The sequence below is a fragment of the Erpetoichthys calabaricus genome, chromosome 1 (assembly GCF_900747795.2).
Source record: "Erpetoichthys calabaricus chromosome 1, fErpCal1.3, whole genome shotgun sequence".
Taxonomy (NCBI): Eukaryota; Metazoa; Chordata; class Cladistia; order Polypteriformes; family Polypteridae; genus Erpetoichthys; species Erpetoichthys calabaricus.
The window spans coordinates 255,032,359-255,049,011 of NC_041394.2; the positions used below are offsets into that span (position 1 = coordinate 255,032,359).

Genomic DNA, 16,653 nt, shown 5'->3' on the forward strand with positions numbered 1-16,653 from the left:
TCAGCCACGTGCCCTCTTTTAATTGTGAGAAGCAGATATATATAGCCAAATTCTCGCGCTTCGTTGTGGCGAAGTACTGCTTTTAATTTTTTAAGAAGAAAGTAAAACCTTTTTAAACGGATCGAAAAAATACCAATAACAATTTGTTAAGGATCTGTTTTTTTGTGAACCTCGCTTTTCACAGCTGTCCTGCTACGGCGTGTGTTTCGTTTATTTGACAGTATGTAGATCGTGGTAATTAAATTCATGGCATTCGTTTTCTGAATCACAATCTGACTGTATGGATGGTTACCTGCCAGGTTACGCTTGTGGTTGGTCAGGAAGTGGCCTTACATCCGCCACGTGCCCTCTTTCTGTTCCCAGAAGCTGATCATAGAATGGTTTTAATAGTTTACTTTCAAATAATGCAAAGAGTATGCGACACATGTTTCTCCTTAATTCTGGGCTCATCAGGCATTCACACTCACTGCATCCCCTCTCGAGAATCGAATATCGTCAGCGCCAGAGTTGAAGCCCCTAACGTTGCGGTCAGCAAGTGGGCTAACATCCACCATGTGCTGTCTTTCAGTTGCGAGAGGCAGATCATAGAATGGTTGAAACTGTTGCCCCTAACGTTGCGCTACGGCGTGTGGTTCGTTTATACCTCGTGTCTTCTCATTAAACTTTTATCTCGCGAATATGTTATTGCAATCCGCAGCGGGAGCGTTTCTATAAACTTAATTTAAACTTACGTTTTACACCGTGCTTTGTTTCCCTTATGAACATGCTTGTATGCTTCACTCGCTCCCTTCTCAATTGTTTAATGAATTTTTTGCTGTTTGCGGCTCCTCCTTCATTTGTCCCTACTGCATTCACAGTCTTTTCACGTTATTGCAATCCGCAGCGGGAGCGTTTCTATAAACTTAATTTAAACTTACGTTTTACACCGTGCTTTGTTTCCCTTATGAACATGCTTGTATGCTTCACTCGCTCCCTTCTCAATTGTTTAATGAATTTTTTGTTCTTCGCTGTTTGCGGCTCCTCCTTCATTTGTCCCTACTGTGTTCACAGTCTTTTCACGTGATTACGTGGGAGGCGTGATTACGTGACACTCAACTCCTCCTCCCACGGCCATCGAGCTGCCGTCCATTACAGTATATTGTGAAAAAAGAGGTTCCAGTTATGACCATTACGCGTTGAATTTCGAAATGAAACCTGCCTAACTTTTGTAAGTAAGCTATAAGGAATCAGCCTGCCAAATTTCAGCCGTCCACCTACACGGGAAGTTGGAGAATTAGTGATGAGTCAGTCAGTAAGTCAGTCAGTCAATCAGTCAGTCAGTCAGTCAGTCAGTCAGTCAGTCAGTGAGGGCTTTGCCTTTTATTAGTATAGATATGTATATGTATATATTTGTTTACATAACCTCTTTAACACACTACTTCTGCACTGCGAAGCGCGGGTATTTCGCTAGTTATTTTATAAGTGTGCGTTATTCTTCTGTCCTGCAAATGACCATGCATCTGTAACTGTGAAAACAAGATTTTTGGCTTTTTTTTATTGTATTATTTTTCACAAAATTTCAAGTAACAAGTACGCAATGGCAATCTGTTTTACCCGTCCAAGCAAAATTAATGTCAATTAAGTTTTGGAGATGTTGCAAAGCATGGACTTTGCTGACTCTAAAGAGAGAGTCTAACATTAACTTTGATTTAGAAAGTGATCTGTCACCCGATTCCGAGCCTGAATCAGAGTGTGCAACACAGAAGAAGCCTGGGTGTGAGCCAGAGTCCTGTGCAGAGACATTCTGAGTCAAGCCCACACTACCAAGCCTCCATCAGTTTGCATGAGAAAAAAGGAGAAGATGTGAAACACCATGCATCACACCCTCATCACTGACAAAAACAGAAAAAAGAAACCAAATACAGTGATAGACTACAATCACACAAAGTTACTGTATGTAGCTCGCTATTCACTGTATTTCTTACTAGGGGGCTCCGCCCCCTGCTCGCTTCGCTCGCCAACCCCTGGTGTTGGGAAATTACAAAGAGCGTGATGTATGAATGAGATATAGCACAGTGTGAAGGTGTAGATGACGCAGATAGGAAGCAAACAATAAAGTGTTTGGCACAGTGTAAAGGTTTATTGGAAAATTTCTTCGTAAACAATATTAGTAGTAAAGATGGTGTCTTGTCCTTGAATGAGTTTTCCTTGGCATGGAGCATTTATGACCTTAACTTTTTTTTTTTTTTTTTTTTAATATTTTTATTTTATTATGACGTTAACTTTAACGTCAGATGAACGTCGAACTTGTGAGAAGGCCACATAAAGTTGTCCATGTACAAAAACGGGCTCAGATAGGTAGATGCCAACCTTGTCCATGGTTTGTACTTGTGATTTGTTGATGGTTATGGCAAAGGCAGGTTAAATGGGGAATTGTTTCCGTTTAAGTGTAAAAGGTAATTCCAGGTCAGAACTTGTAAGGTCAAATCTTGGAATTAGAACAGTATTGTTAGCATGTGATCCTGTAAGAACTGTTGCTTGAATAACATTGTGTGTCATGGTGTAGACGACTAAACGTGTACCATTGCATAAACCTTGTTTAGTGTTAAGGTTTTTTAATAGCATGATTATTGTTCCGTTTTTAAGGCTAAGACTGTGTTGTGGTAATCCGGCTGGGTTAATAGTGTTCAAATATTCAAAGGGGAAATTAAGATGGTCATTGTCGTCATCAGAGTCAACTTTGTCAGAGTTTAGAAAGAGGTGTGACTCTTCAGGAAGTAATGAAATGACCTGGTTATTAATGTGATCAACAGTAATATTTTTTGGACATAATATAGTTCGTTGTGTTAAAAGGGGTATTTGGTCTAATGAGACCGCTGTTCCAAATATTTCCGTAAGTAAGTCATCGCAGATAAAGGGTTGAGGAATTGTAATGATATCTGGGTGAAGTCCATCTGTATTGTTGAGTGTACAATGTCCTAGTTGAAATAACCAATTGTTATATTCGGGATCTGGATATCGCATGTTTTGTACCAAGTGTATCTTTTGAAAGCAATGCCAATTGTCCGCGTAACATTTTTTGTTCCGCGGTTTTCAAAGTGCGTTGTAGGTGACGACGTGAATTTTTTTTTTTGATGCAGGTTCGTGTTTGTGGTCCCGTTACTCGAGCCGTCTAGTTTTGTACCTGTGATCGTGAATTGATGACTTGTTTGATCTGTACAGTTAGGAATATGGATAAGTAATATGGAGGATCGAACTCACTGTTAATATGCGGACTGTTTGTTTCTTCGTATTATCACCAATCAGGTCTCGCGCCTGTATATGTATTGTAGTTCTGTCTCTTGTTGTTTATGTATGACGTAGTCGCGTATGTTAAGGTGGACTGAACAATAGCTGAGCGCATGGCATGTGGAGCAATAGCTAAGCACTGTCTAAAATCTACTCCTAATAAAAGTACCTTTCCTCCAAAGGGAATATAATTATTCATCAACGCAATGCCAATTGTCCGCGTATTTTCAGGTGGACTGAACAATAGCTGAGCGCATTGCAAGTGGAGCAATAGTTAAGCACTGTGTAAAATCTCTTCCTAATAAAAGTACCTTTCCTGCAAAGGGAATATTATTATTCATCAACGTTTGTAGAAGTTTATCAATGGTGTTGAGTAAGTGAGTGGATGCCACTGTACATTCATTTATAATTAATAGTGTGGCAAGACGGATGTCACGTGCATTGTTACTGTTCATTTTCATAGTGGATACCGATGTTTCTGTGATTGGGACCGGTATTTTGAATAAGGAGTGACATGTGTTTTTGGAGCCGAGACATTTTTTCTTCCGTGGTTTCAGAAGCGCGTTGTAGGTGCAGACGTGATTTGTGCATATTTGCGTTCTTGATTTGTTTCAGGGTGCACTGTTCCAATGCGATGTAATATTTGTCCACATACGCGAAAGCAGTATGGGCCATTGCCTTTTGGTGACTTGATATTTACTCCGGTAGATGCAAAATCAAATGAACTATTGTAGGATGTAATGCAGTTCATAAAGTTTTTACTTTCAGGTACTTCGTTAGTTAGAAGCTTCTGTAGAAATGCAGGAAATGAATGTAAAGGAGTCAGTGTAATTTGACCCTTTTGACAACAACGTGTAAATTCATAACTTGTATTGCCATTTGTTTCTTCAGGGAAGTGAATGACAATGATTGCAAATGACATTAATTAATCCCAATGAATTTTCATGAATAGTGGACTTATTATTGAACGCGTTGTCAGCTAACTGGTGCAATCGTTTAGCAGGAGTCTGTCGTTGATGTCCTTGACGTGTATCTTTTGCTTGTGCCGTTTGAGAGGCGCATCGTTGTATGTGCAGGATTTGGGACGTGCTATTCTGGAGCTGTAATCGATTTGCCTGTGGTGTGTGAGAAGCTCGTTGCAGTTTACGGCGTTCATTGTTTGTATTGAGCCCTGCCCGTTTTTGTATGTGTGTTAGTGTGGTCGTGGGTCTGAATCGTCCTTTTTGTGTACGTTTCGCGTGCTATGTCTGTAGTCTGTCCCGTTTCGTGTCCAATGGGCTTTGTGTGGCGCTCGCGGCTTCTTTTTTTTGTGTGCTGGGGGCTTGTTGCCTGAGTTTTTATTTCTGTTAGTGGAGGGGGTGTTTGTGTGTCGTGGGGCTGAATCGTCCTTTTTGTGTGCGAACCGTTTCGTGTGCTATGTGGCGCCTGCGTGTGACTCCTTTGTTTTTGGTGTTCTAGGGGCGCGTGGCCTCATTTCTTATTTCAGTTACTGGAGGGGGGCTTTGGGTGTCGTGGGTCTCAATCCTCTTCTTTGTGTGTGTCCCGTTTCGTGTGCAATGGCTTCGTGCGTTTACGTTGCATTCCATCCAGCCGGTTTCCGTTGCTTGGAGGGGGGGGGGGTTTGTGGGGCGCCTGCGCAGTACGTCTTTTGCGTCCACGGCCCATGGCCGGATGTCCCTGCGTCCATCCGGTTTACCATTCTCAGTTAGTAATATGGACTTTAACGGCTCACTTTGGAAAGTAACAAACACACAACAGTCACATTTATATATTTTATCACTTTTATAGTTAGGTGTGGATGTGCTTTACCAGGTGGCGAGGCTCTACGCAGTTTTATAACCTGCTACTCTTGTAATCAATGTCCATATTTTGCATTCACAATGTACAAGTAAAAAAGAAGGCAGTTTATTATGGATTTTAGTATGAAAGGGTTGCAAGAACCACAACGATGAGGACAGCTACAATGACAAAACAAGAAACCCACTCATGTCACAGCAAATAATGGTACCATCTTGCTCCCTGCCAGGTTGGAAAATGTAGTCATAACAAAATGAAGAAGAACATTACCGGTTTGCGTGCAGGAGCTGTTCAAAGAAACTGCAAAGAATTCCTGTTGACTGGTGAAGTGTTTGTAATCACATGACCTGCAAGCCACCATTTACAAATGTTTATATGAAAATAAACCATTAACATATATATGGTTATACATTTTTAAATCTTCAGACAGAAAAAAAGTTTTTACTTCATTCATGTGCCCAACCAATTAAAATGTTATTTTGCTTTTTACAAATAAATAGTAAAACGGTTTAATACCAAGCATTAGCATGACCTGAGAAACTTTTTTTTTTAGGTAAAAGCTATGTTAACATTTTATTATAAGCTGTATGAAAACAGAAAACTATGTGCGAAGAAATTTATTTTTATTTAGTAGCTTTTTATTTCTTAATGTTAGGAAGTCTACTGTTTTTGAGGGTAAATCAGTGTGGATGCTCTATCAGGATGCTGAGCTAATGGGACATTAGTGAGAACAGAAGGATTCAGTTGTCACTTGGTGCAGGCCTTGACGGTTTTAGTACTGAAAAAATGTGTGGTGGTTCTGTGTTATTGAAAAATGCATAAAACATTCTTCATGCTCATGTTCGTAAAAATTCATATCAAGCTTTCCAGTCACATTTTTCAAGTGAATAGATATACAGACAGCGTTTAGGCATACCTTTGATGAAGTTTCCCAACAAGCTTTTAGGTTTTGCTGAATATGTCCACCCAAATATTTTTTTTTAAATTTGTACACACAAGACTCAACAGAGAGCATTTTTTTAATAATTACAGCTTATACGATACTGGCTTAGTTTATGGAATTCTACCTAAATAGAATTAAAACTTATCCTAACACTGCATCAGTACTACTACTCAGTAATATTTCTGAAAGTGAGTACCTGTTCCTTAAGTGCACATTTAGTAATATAGGGGCCTCAGTATATTCCTCACCTGTAAAAGTTCTGGGGTTGAGCTTAGGCTGGCTTCTTTTCAAGAGCTGGGTGCTGGAAATAGTACAACTGGATAGCAGAGATTTGGTATTTCTCTTGAATAAAAGTAAAAATTGCAAATAGAAATTACAAGGTAGATGCACTACACATACCACTTGCAACACAGATAAAGTATTTTTAAAGTGCTCCTCCGCAGAACTACATTTGGCGGCAGTGAAAATGAACTACATGCACTAAAGTTAATTTCTCAGAAGCACTCACCCACATCCCAGTATGAAGTTTACAGTCTTCATGTAGAAACTTAAAACTGGTAATTGATAGTAATATTCATTTAAAATGTTCCACCTAATATTTTAAATAAGAAAAAAACTGACAAGATTGAAACTTCTACAAACAAGACTGCGCTGCTCACACGAATGCCAAAAGGACACTTCATTAAAAAAAAAGTTTAGTGGTCATACTTTATTTTGGGTTGTTGTCACAACTTCAGCAGATAATGCTCAAATCACAGCCCTTCCCAGCTGTAATCACTTGTAGTCTGAGTTTCTTTTTCTCTTTCTTCAGCATACTCCAGCTTTTCCTCCCAACCACATGCATGTTACATGAAACTGTAACTTAGAAATAGATGTTTGACCCAATATGTGTGAGAGAGAGTTGATGCTTTCGTGAGTGTAACAAGAGACTTACTAGCACCCATCCTGAGTTATGCTATGTTAACAGACTATAGCAATTTTATGTCTCACCTCCCCAGTTAATTGTATTCATGTAAATTTCCAGTTGGTTGTGTGAGAGTAACACAAAGTTGGTATTTATTCATTACTCAGAATATCATTTTTTTTTTGTGAAAATAATAAACAAACTAAATGGTTTGACCATGTACCAAATTACTACAAATACAATTTGACTACAAAAATATAATTTCTGCTAGACCTAGTTATTATTTTTGATGTTACATTATTAAATGAGGAAAAAGATCAATGAAACAATTTAGGTAGCAAAGTTTTCTCTGAATTGCCACAGTTGTTCATTTGAAATTTCCCAATAAGAAACTCTTATTTCCCATTTGCTCCGTGGCACAGGAATGCAACAAACCATCTTGCTTTATGTCCAAGGCCAGCTTCACCCCCATGACCTGTACTGGATTAACAATGTTTCAAATAGAACAACAAGATTTCACTTCAATGTGTATGACTTAGTTTGTTAATCATTAAAACAAACCTCCTAAACAGTAAAAAAAAAATGGCAGATGAATATCATTTTACCATTGTTCATGCTTCCACCTTCATCTTGTTCTATCACACTGGCTGCCTTTTGTTTTCAAAAAATGTATACTTTAGGTAAAGCTGGGTTGGCACCCTGCCCGGGATTGGTTCCTGCCTTGTGCCCTGTGTTGGCTGGGATTGGCTCCAGCAGACCCCCGTGACCCTGTGTTCGGATTCAGCGGGTTGGAAAATGGATGGATGGATGATGTGGCATGACATGACTTCTGGTTGTTAGCTATGTGAGACTTGCCAACTGCTGTTGCTGATATTGTCGCTGGACCATGTCAGTTTAAATGCCTGAAAAACACTGGGCATGTTGCATTTAGCAGTAACGTGTTGACCTTCCAGCACATCCTCTTTTGAGAAATCCAATACTGCCTGACAGAGCTGGTGCTGAACAAATGATTAACAGGTAGCTTAGTCACAATCTCGATCCCTTTGTTGCTTTTGCATTCTGACATGGCACATAAAACATGAGACATCAGACAGACGAGTTTCTCCTCCATTTTTAAAGTCCACAGCAAAAGCGCTCCTTATTCCTCATTGCATTCTATGCACTGTACTTCCAGATGAGCATTCATTGGTTGTCAGCTGTCATGCACACTGGACCCGCCCTTATGACTAAAGACAAAATCAAACCTGCTTGATTTTGTCAAAGCAAGTTGCATACTTGGCCTTAAGACTGCAATCAACTTTTTAACCCCCCCCCCCCCCCCAACTGTCAGAGTTACTTCAATAAATAGATATTTCTGATAGCCCCCACAAGACAACATCATTAAGCAAAGAACATAACTACTAAATAATATTAAGGTCATGTGGAATTGTTCACAATTCATACTGAATTCAACACTGTGGCAACTCTATTATATTTTTAGGGATAATTAATGTTTTTATTTCTATTTATTGTTTTTTTTTATTTCAATTCATTTTTACTTTAATTGAAAAAACGAAAATGGGATTGCATTTTAGGCTGTGAACATTTTCTGATGGGGCCTTTATCAGTCCCTTACTGATTTCCAATTATATTTTGATGTGAAATATATTAAACTCTGGAACGTGTACAATACTATTGCGTTGTCCCTTTTTTAAAGTCACCTAATTTACAAGAATGTAATGTTCTAAAGGGTGTTTACAGTTGTTACCTTATGGGAATGTCCCTGCACGGCACGGCGTTGTTTGTAAAACTGGATATATTCTAAGTCTCAGGTTACTCATGTGGTAAAGTCATAGCAAAAATTAACCGGACTCTGCACATTACGCTGGGCACAGAAAAACTCACGAGCGATTAAATTGGCAAAGTAAGGCAGCGAGCATGCTTAGTACTGTGTGGGCCCGTGGATGTACGCTACACGACACAAACTGGCTGTAATACCACAGTACTCAAGTCTGCATTTTCTAAAAAAGTCTTCTGACTTGCACAGCAGTAGAGGGTACCTCTAACAATGTCATTATTATAATCGCAAATTGTAAGACTATAATTTTCAGCATGGATGCCCAACGTTGCCTACAGTGCGACACAACAAAGAAGCGCTGACACCTTCGTCAAAGATTTCACCGCAGGGTAGACTTAAATAAGATAGCACTCCTGCCCCTATCCTCGCGCCGTGCTACTGCAGCTTCCCGGCGCGTCCCCGTGTGAGACTCTCGTGCATTCGAATGGGACCGCGCCATCAACAAGCGCGCCCCCGCGCATGGTCAGGTGTTCTTGTTTTTATTACCTTTCAAGAGAGACGTGGACGGTGACGTCGTTTGTTATTGCCACACTGTCCCTGGTACCATTTAATTCGCAGATTCAAATCTAGGACACACACACATATAAACAATGCACTCTGTGATATTTTGGTTTTCGCTGAACTTATTGCTTTTAATGTTTTCTAATTAAAGATAACACCGCTTCTTAAAAAGTGTTGCGCAGCGTGCGTAGAAACGAATACAGCAAGTGTGAGCAAAATGTGCTTCCTTAATCTTGGTGTAAACGTTTGATGCGCATGAAAAAATAACGCGCTGTGATGTCAGTCTACAATAAAACTTTCTAGTTTATTTGTCAGCAACATTATGAAAAACATGTCACAGTATAAATACAGAGCTTCAAAGAAATCAAAATAAAACAAGTATCTGCTATTCGGCCCCTACGGATATGTAGTGACTTTAATAAGTGGTAGTGTTTTGGTGGTGGAGTGGTTTGAATGCACAATTCTGTACATCGCGATTCGTAAGATGGTTCATGATTCATTTTTTTAATATACGACTTGTCCCATAACAATCCACTTATGTTCCGCTAGCTATACACGAATTCGCCGAGGAGCCGCGGCTAGTCTGTGAAACTACAGCGGAACGTCAGAGGCATAAGCGCCGGTGAAGCAAACGCATCGCCGCTGTTCATTTATATATTGATATTTTTATACAAATGGGAAAGCACGAGTGACCGCTGCCCACTTTGATTCACCGCAGAAATGACCACTGTATGCGCTTATTAGATGTAAACAGATCATCAGCACCCCCTGTGTTTACCTCAACTTTGAATTTTATCTGCGCAACATTAGCTGGAATGCGGACATTGAAAAAAAAAACATTTGAGTGTCAGAGCCATGTGGCAACGAACCAAAAAACTCTTTAACAGAAGATATTTTATTGTGTTTAGCTTTATTCATTACACACACAAATACAGAGAATCGCAATCACTGATCAAGCGACATAAGACACATGCATGTGAAGGATGAAAGCTCATCGGTGGAAATTTTGCATCATCATTTTTGAAAAGTACTAATCTGACAGCAAGCTGGGCTGCTGACTGCCAGAATAACGCCGCTATTAGAAGACTATAAATAACTCGACTTACGTTTCCCCGTTTTCCTCAAGCACTCTTCTTTGCCACCAAGAAATACAAATGTAGTTCGCAAAGCATTTTACTCCCGTGTAAAATTATTTAAAAGGCAGAACAGCTAAAAGCAGGTGCAATCCCGGGATGCCGAAGACACCGCCAACCAGGGTAGCCTCCGTAGGATGCGGTTAAACGTGGGTTGTTGCCGCTCCTAGTGTTCCTCTCGGTTGGGTCTCCCCATCGTCAAAGCGTGCGGGATGTTGGCAGTATACTGCGTAGTTTATCAGTGTTTCTGTAACCCAGGACACACTTCGCTTTTTTTCCTCTCCTTGCTGTTTCATTATATCATGTCCATCATGTGACACGCAGAGGCCTCTCTCTATGGAAACTTAAAGGGCCTTTCCACGTGACTTTAGCTGCAGCACAACAGCAGCAGCCGAGCAGGCGTCGCCGCGGACACTGCGCGTTTCGAACCGAAGTCGGGCGAAAGGCTGTGCTTAGTGGAGCCTGTACAACAAACGAATACCCACGTACACCTCCGCGGGTACGCATGCCATTCTAAGGCGGAGCTGTCATCTCTCTGGAATAAAATCTGCTAACGTTCACGTTACATCCGCGTTGGTTTGTTACGTAAGTTTAGATACATGGCCTTTTAATTACTTACCAGGTTTGTTGTCCTGGTAAAAAAAAACTGACAATACTATGCAATGGCCTGAAGTTCATCGTTTTGAAAAAAAAAGAAATTGTCGGAGTGGCGCAGCAGGTGGCATCGCCTCTTTGTAGTCTTACTTCCATTATTATTAACACATATTTATAGTTTGTAGTCTTTTATATACATCATATACTATAGCCTATGTAGTAATCTAAAACGTGTCAATGTGTGTTTGTTCTTTGTACAGCTCCACACCCTTGCTCCATCCTCAACAAACTTTAGCATATATATCCCACTTTGTCAGGAAGAGACAATAGACTACTTTGGAACTAAAAATTTTGACCATGGGGGCACCTAAGGTTGGAGCATGGGTTCTTTTTTGTCATATTGACTTTTCACAGATCCCGAGCCCTGAAATACATTAAATGAATATGTTTCTGGAGGGGCACACTGTAAGAAACAAATGGGGGCACTCTCGATGTGGGGGTTTTCCTTTTTGCTACAGTGAATTTTAAGGACAGTGTTTTTGCCTAGATTTTGAACCCAATTTTGCACACAACATATATCCCACTTTCTCGGGAGAGACATTAGACTACTTTGGAACTGAAATTTGGACCATGGGATGGCTCTTTTTTACTATAATTTAAGTATATTAGGCAAATAATGTAGTTTAGGTAATTTAAGTCAACCAATAGCGACTTTAAAAGACATCCCCTATTTCTGAGCCCTGAAATATATTAAATTAATTTGTCTCTTGGAGGGTAAGAAGCACCTTTTTACTGCAGTGAGTTTTAAGTACAGTGCCCCTTACTGGATTTTTGAGCCCTAAAATACAGTACATTCAATTAATTTGCTCTGGGAGAGTACATGGTAGAAAACACCTGGGAGTTCCTTGGCCTTGGGGGATTATTTTCACTACAGTGAGTTTTAAGGACAGTGACTTTGCCCAAATTTCAAACCCAATTTTGCACACATATCCCACTTTCTTAGGAGAGACAATGGACTACTTTGGAACCCAGAAATTTGGACCCTGGGGGTACCTTTGAATCTTTGGTGGTGGTGGGAGGGAGGTCTTTTTTTTAATATAGTGACTTTTAAGGACAGTGCCTTTTCCCAGATTCTGGGCCCTGAAATAATGCCTGGTGGTGTAGGAAATATCTTCAGGTACCTGGGGATCATTTTTGCTGCAGTGAGTTTTAAGGGCAGTGCCTTTTCTGGATTTGAATTAATTAGTTAATTTGCTCAGAGAGGGTGCACTGCAGAAAACACCAGACTGGCCCACCACAATCTGCCAGACACCAACACACCCTTGCACCTTTAGTGCATGCACACACAACAATTCCTATGGATCTGTAATGTGAGTAGTATAGTACTCTGACTAACATAAAAGCACAAGCTGTGCACATAATGCCCTGTCCCTTGACTTTATCTCTCTGTTGCTCCTCAGCTTCTTTGTCTTCTAGCTTCTTGCCAGTTTTGCTCAGCTGATGTTGCACTATACTGAACTTTGATATAAATTTAAGAGTGTGTGGGGGTTTAGCGCATTTAAAAGTTAGGTTTTATTGTGTTAATAAGAATTACTAATGAATGCTTTGAAATCACTTCAGATTTTTTTTGCCTTGCTCAGTACTAGAAAACACCCATATGTGATGTAGCATTTGATTTGTCTTAATGACTAGTTGTGCATGATGTTGAGATGTTTGGGGTTATCCCATGTTTTTAGTCCCCTAGACTTGAAAACCCCTCAATTTAGACCATTTTTGGACCATATTTTGTTCATGAAAACACAGTTATGATAAAGAGTAAACCAACAAATGTCTTCATCACAAATGATTAGTAGAACTTGAAGTTGGGCATTCCACATCAATTGAACACCAGAGATTCAACAAAAATGGAATATGAGTCATCAAAGGTACTACTTTTCACAAAAGTTAAAAAATGAGGATTGGTATTTATAGGCACGTGGAGTGCCATTTTATGCAATTTTGAGATTGCAGAATTTCACAAATAAAGCATTTTTCATTAGGGATGTAGCCCTCTATTGACCTTTATCAAATGGTGAAAAATGACAAATCCCTGTTACAATTGAGAATATTTAAACTATAATATTATTTATGTCAATCTCATGAAGTAAATCATTACATTTTTTACAAATTAGGGTGCCTTACACTAATCCAGACTTTTTATTAACTAAAATTCTGTTCACTGTTTGCTAATTAATGACAATTTCATTTTCTGCTTTAGGCAAAGCTATAAATGGCACACCCATTCAATGGTGTGACCTCTTCTGTCACATAAGAGTAAAAAATGTAGGATTATTGTCATTTTACTCTTTAATATGGTTTTACTATGTAACATATTGTTTGTAATCTGGTAGTTTAAATGGGTTATGCACTTATTTATGTATTCACATTTGTGTATATATATTTTGACTAAAGGTGTACATTTTTTTAGTGAAAATTTAGTTCAGAATTGTAGGTATGTGATGTTAAAGAAAACTAGACTGTAACTACAGATATTATGAAAAAGAATATGAATTTCACTTAAAAAATGTGTAAACACAAATATAACAATAAATTAATATAACACTACTAAATAGGTTCATTCCTTGATGGGAGTTTCATTTTATAAGCAATATTGCAGTTTTTAAAAAGTAAACAACAATAATATGTTTAATTAGAGTTATTTAGAACTATAAATATACAAATCACTGAAATCCAAAACTGCTTTTTTTCTTGACTTCATCTTTTGAACTTAGAAATAATTACTTTTAAATCCATTTAGTGAAATAAGGATGGGAAATAAGAGGAAGAACAAACTTGCCAAAAAGAAAACAGTACTAAAGCAAAAACTCAGACTTTGAAGCAATAACAATGATCAGCCTAAATGGAACCTGTTACACTGAGTATTGTGCATCGTCTTGGGATTTTGGTAGACCACTCGTAAAGGGCTCATGTAGGTCATTAGACATTAAGACCAAACATTGCTAGTATGTGAAATATAAAACAATATTGTAGCAACAAGAAAACTAAAGTACTTATCAATTACATGTGGCCAAGTATCTGCAGGTTTACTGCAGGATGATGGATGAATGGATGACAGCACTTACAGGCGATGGCTGTCTAGAGAACACTGTCTAGGTGCTAAGCACCTTGTGCCATGGGTTGTTTAAACAGGAGTGTTACAATGGTCATAAGGTCCAGCAGTTCAAGAGAGTGGTGGTGAGGAGAACTTCCAGGTGAAAGACAGGAGCGATAGAGGAGCTTAAGTTAAAAGTAGCAGGTATCAGGCTTGTCTCAGTGTTTAGCAGTGTATTTGTTGTTTTGGGTGGTGTTACCTATGACCCCCAGCAGCGGGTAGGTTTAGCAATCTGCCTGTTGTGTGTTCTAATATTAAATAATAAATATGCCTGGCTGTCTGAGGGCTCAAACCTGCACATCCTGCATGGAGTCTTTCTGTGTGTGTGTGTGTGACTGTCTCTTCATTCCTAGTGCTTGCTACATTATAATCAGGTTAACGGAAGTTGGACAGTTGTATTACAAGTGTTTACAATTCAGAGTCTGTGTTGCTTAAAAATGCAACCCCACAATTTTGATGACCTAGATGACTGCTTAGTTTGCCTAAATGGGACAGCCAGCCTTGATTCTATTCCACGTGTTTGAAAGTTGGCCTCCTTGTAAAATCTCCCTGTAAAATAAAATTTGAAAGCTGTGGCTACATTAGATTTGTAATACAATTAAAAGAAGTCTTCTACCTATGACCTTGTTTTCTTTAATGCCGAGAATTAACACCATGTTATTAAACTTTCAACCTACCCCTTGTGGTGGTTGTTGCTTAGTAAATGGTCTGGTGTACTGTCTTGGCTTGTGTGGTATTATAAGTAAACTAGTCATTTAGCCCGTTACAATAACGGGTGCTAGAACAGTAGTGCATAAACATTAGTAGGAACAGTCTATATTAAATGGCAAGGGACTTTGACCTCATTCTTTTCACTGTATTGTGTACCTTTAATTTCCTCTTGCAGTAATACTGGTTTGTATTTCCGTAAAACGCCTCTAACTTTCTCTGACATTAATATCGCGCGTCGCACCGTGCCCCGCACATGCGCACTTCACCAGAAGACACCCACACACGGACACCTGGACGCACATAGGGATTTTATATATATAGATAGGCTGCTGAGCTGACCTCTTCTAATCTCTGACCCTGTTGCAGCTCCTCACTCATACAGTGTTAATTTTCTTATATCTTGCTGCTCTTTGTTAGAGATTTTTAAAATTCTTTTCCCCTTAGTTTTTAGCCTTCTCACTTCCATTTTTGGAAGATGTTTTTTCCAAGTCTCCTGTAATCTATCTTGCAGTTCTCTCTTATTTGCTTCAACTAGGCAGTTATGTTACAGTGGTCACGGTTAGCCTGGGATTTAGTAGGATTATATGGTGGTTATGTGATTATGCGTCTCCCTGTCTTTTTCATTTGCTCACTCTCTCTTTCTGTCTGTCTTTATTTGCTCACTCTGTCTGACAGTTTGTAGCCCAACAATAATACAGAGCGAGAGAAAGAGGTCCACTGAGAATTGTCCTGGTAGTTCCTGTGGCCAGTCCATCCTTGCTTCGGAGTATTGAAGCAGCAATTTGTACATCCAGATGCCCTTCCTAATGCCAACCACCTATAAAGGAATGATGAACTTATATTGTATCATAAACATAAATATATAACATTCTTAAACTTGATTAATTCAGTTCTGGTTAGAAGAAAGGCCAATCCCATTGGTACTGTGATCAAAACCAGAAAGTAGCTCTGGACAGGGTTCCTATTCACTAAATACACTCATGGACACAAAGGTCAGTTTGGAATCATAAGTTTTCATAACCTATAAATGTCTGGTGATGTTGGCAGAAAATTCATGCATACCTGGAAATCACATCTCACCCCACATAGACAACAACTAGGCATGAGATTTGAACACAAGAAGCTGCAACCGTGAAGCAGCAGCACTATCCACTGCACTACTATGCCAATTTACAGTAACAACAGGTCACAGAAATCAAGCATAAAACTTTATTTAATTTAACAACAATGAGATGGGCACAAACAATAACACAAAACAACAAATGATAACTTAAAAAACAAACTCTAAGGCCACAGAGGCCTGATCTTGTAAATATTTCCATCTTTATTTGGAAAGAGCTCAAAAGTAAACACAGTAATAAACTCCTCAAACACACCCCACTTATTGTTTACTCTCTTTTAGTAATAACTCTACCTGTACCTCAACCTTGCTAGTGATCCTTTATGCGAGTCACCTCATAATTCTAGACTCATTGAACTCTGGCTAAGAAATATCATTAAAATTCCTACCAGGGGTTACTTCTACAACTTCTCGAAACTCACAGGGTGGGAAAACTCCACTGAGTCTTCCTGTACAAACACAATCTTCATCTGCCAGGTGTTGTAGCTTATTTACTGCCCATTTTTTAAGAACTGTGCTAAATCATTCAATTTCTTATTCTCTTCACTTACAACCCTGGCTTAATCCTTTCAATAGTAAGCTTTCATTCTGCTGTCTCTATACATCTAGATTTGAACGCCATACATAGGTCATTTCCAGGGTCAAGGGCAGCCCACTTTGGTTACAAGAATACCAAGCCAGAATTTTCTGTAGTG

General features: G+C 39.2%; 1 long non-coding RNA gene across 1 annotated transcript in view; it reads right to left on the reverse strand.

The window, feature by feature from the left end:
* LOC114661150 (uncharacterized) overlaps positions 1-10,886 on the reverse strand; it is a 240,704-nt gene extending 229,818 nt beyond the window's left edge. The window contains exon 1 of the long non-coding RNA XR_003717802.2: positions 10,356-10,886. This is a non-coding gene — a long non-coding RNA (uncharacterized LOC114661150). The remainder of the gene's footprint in view (positions 1-10,355) is intronic.
* Between the last annotated feature and the right edge of the window lie 5,767 nt (positions 10,887-16,653).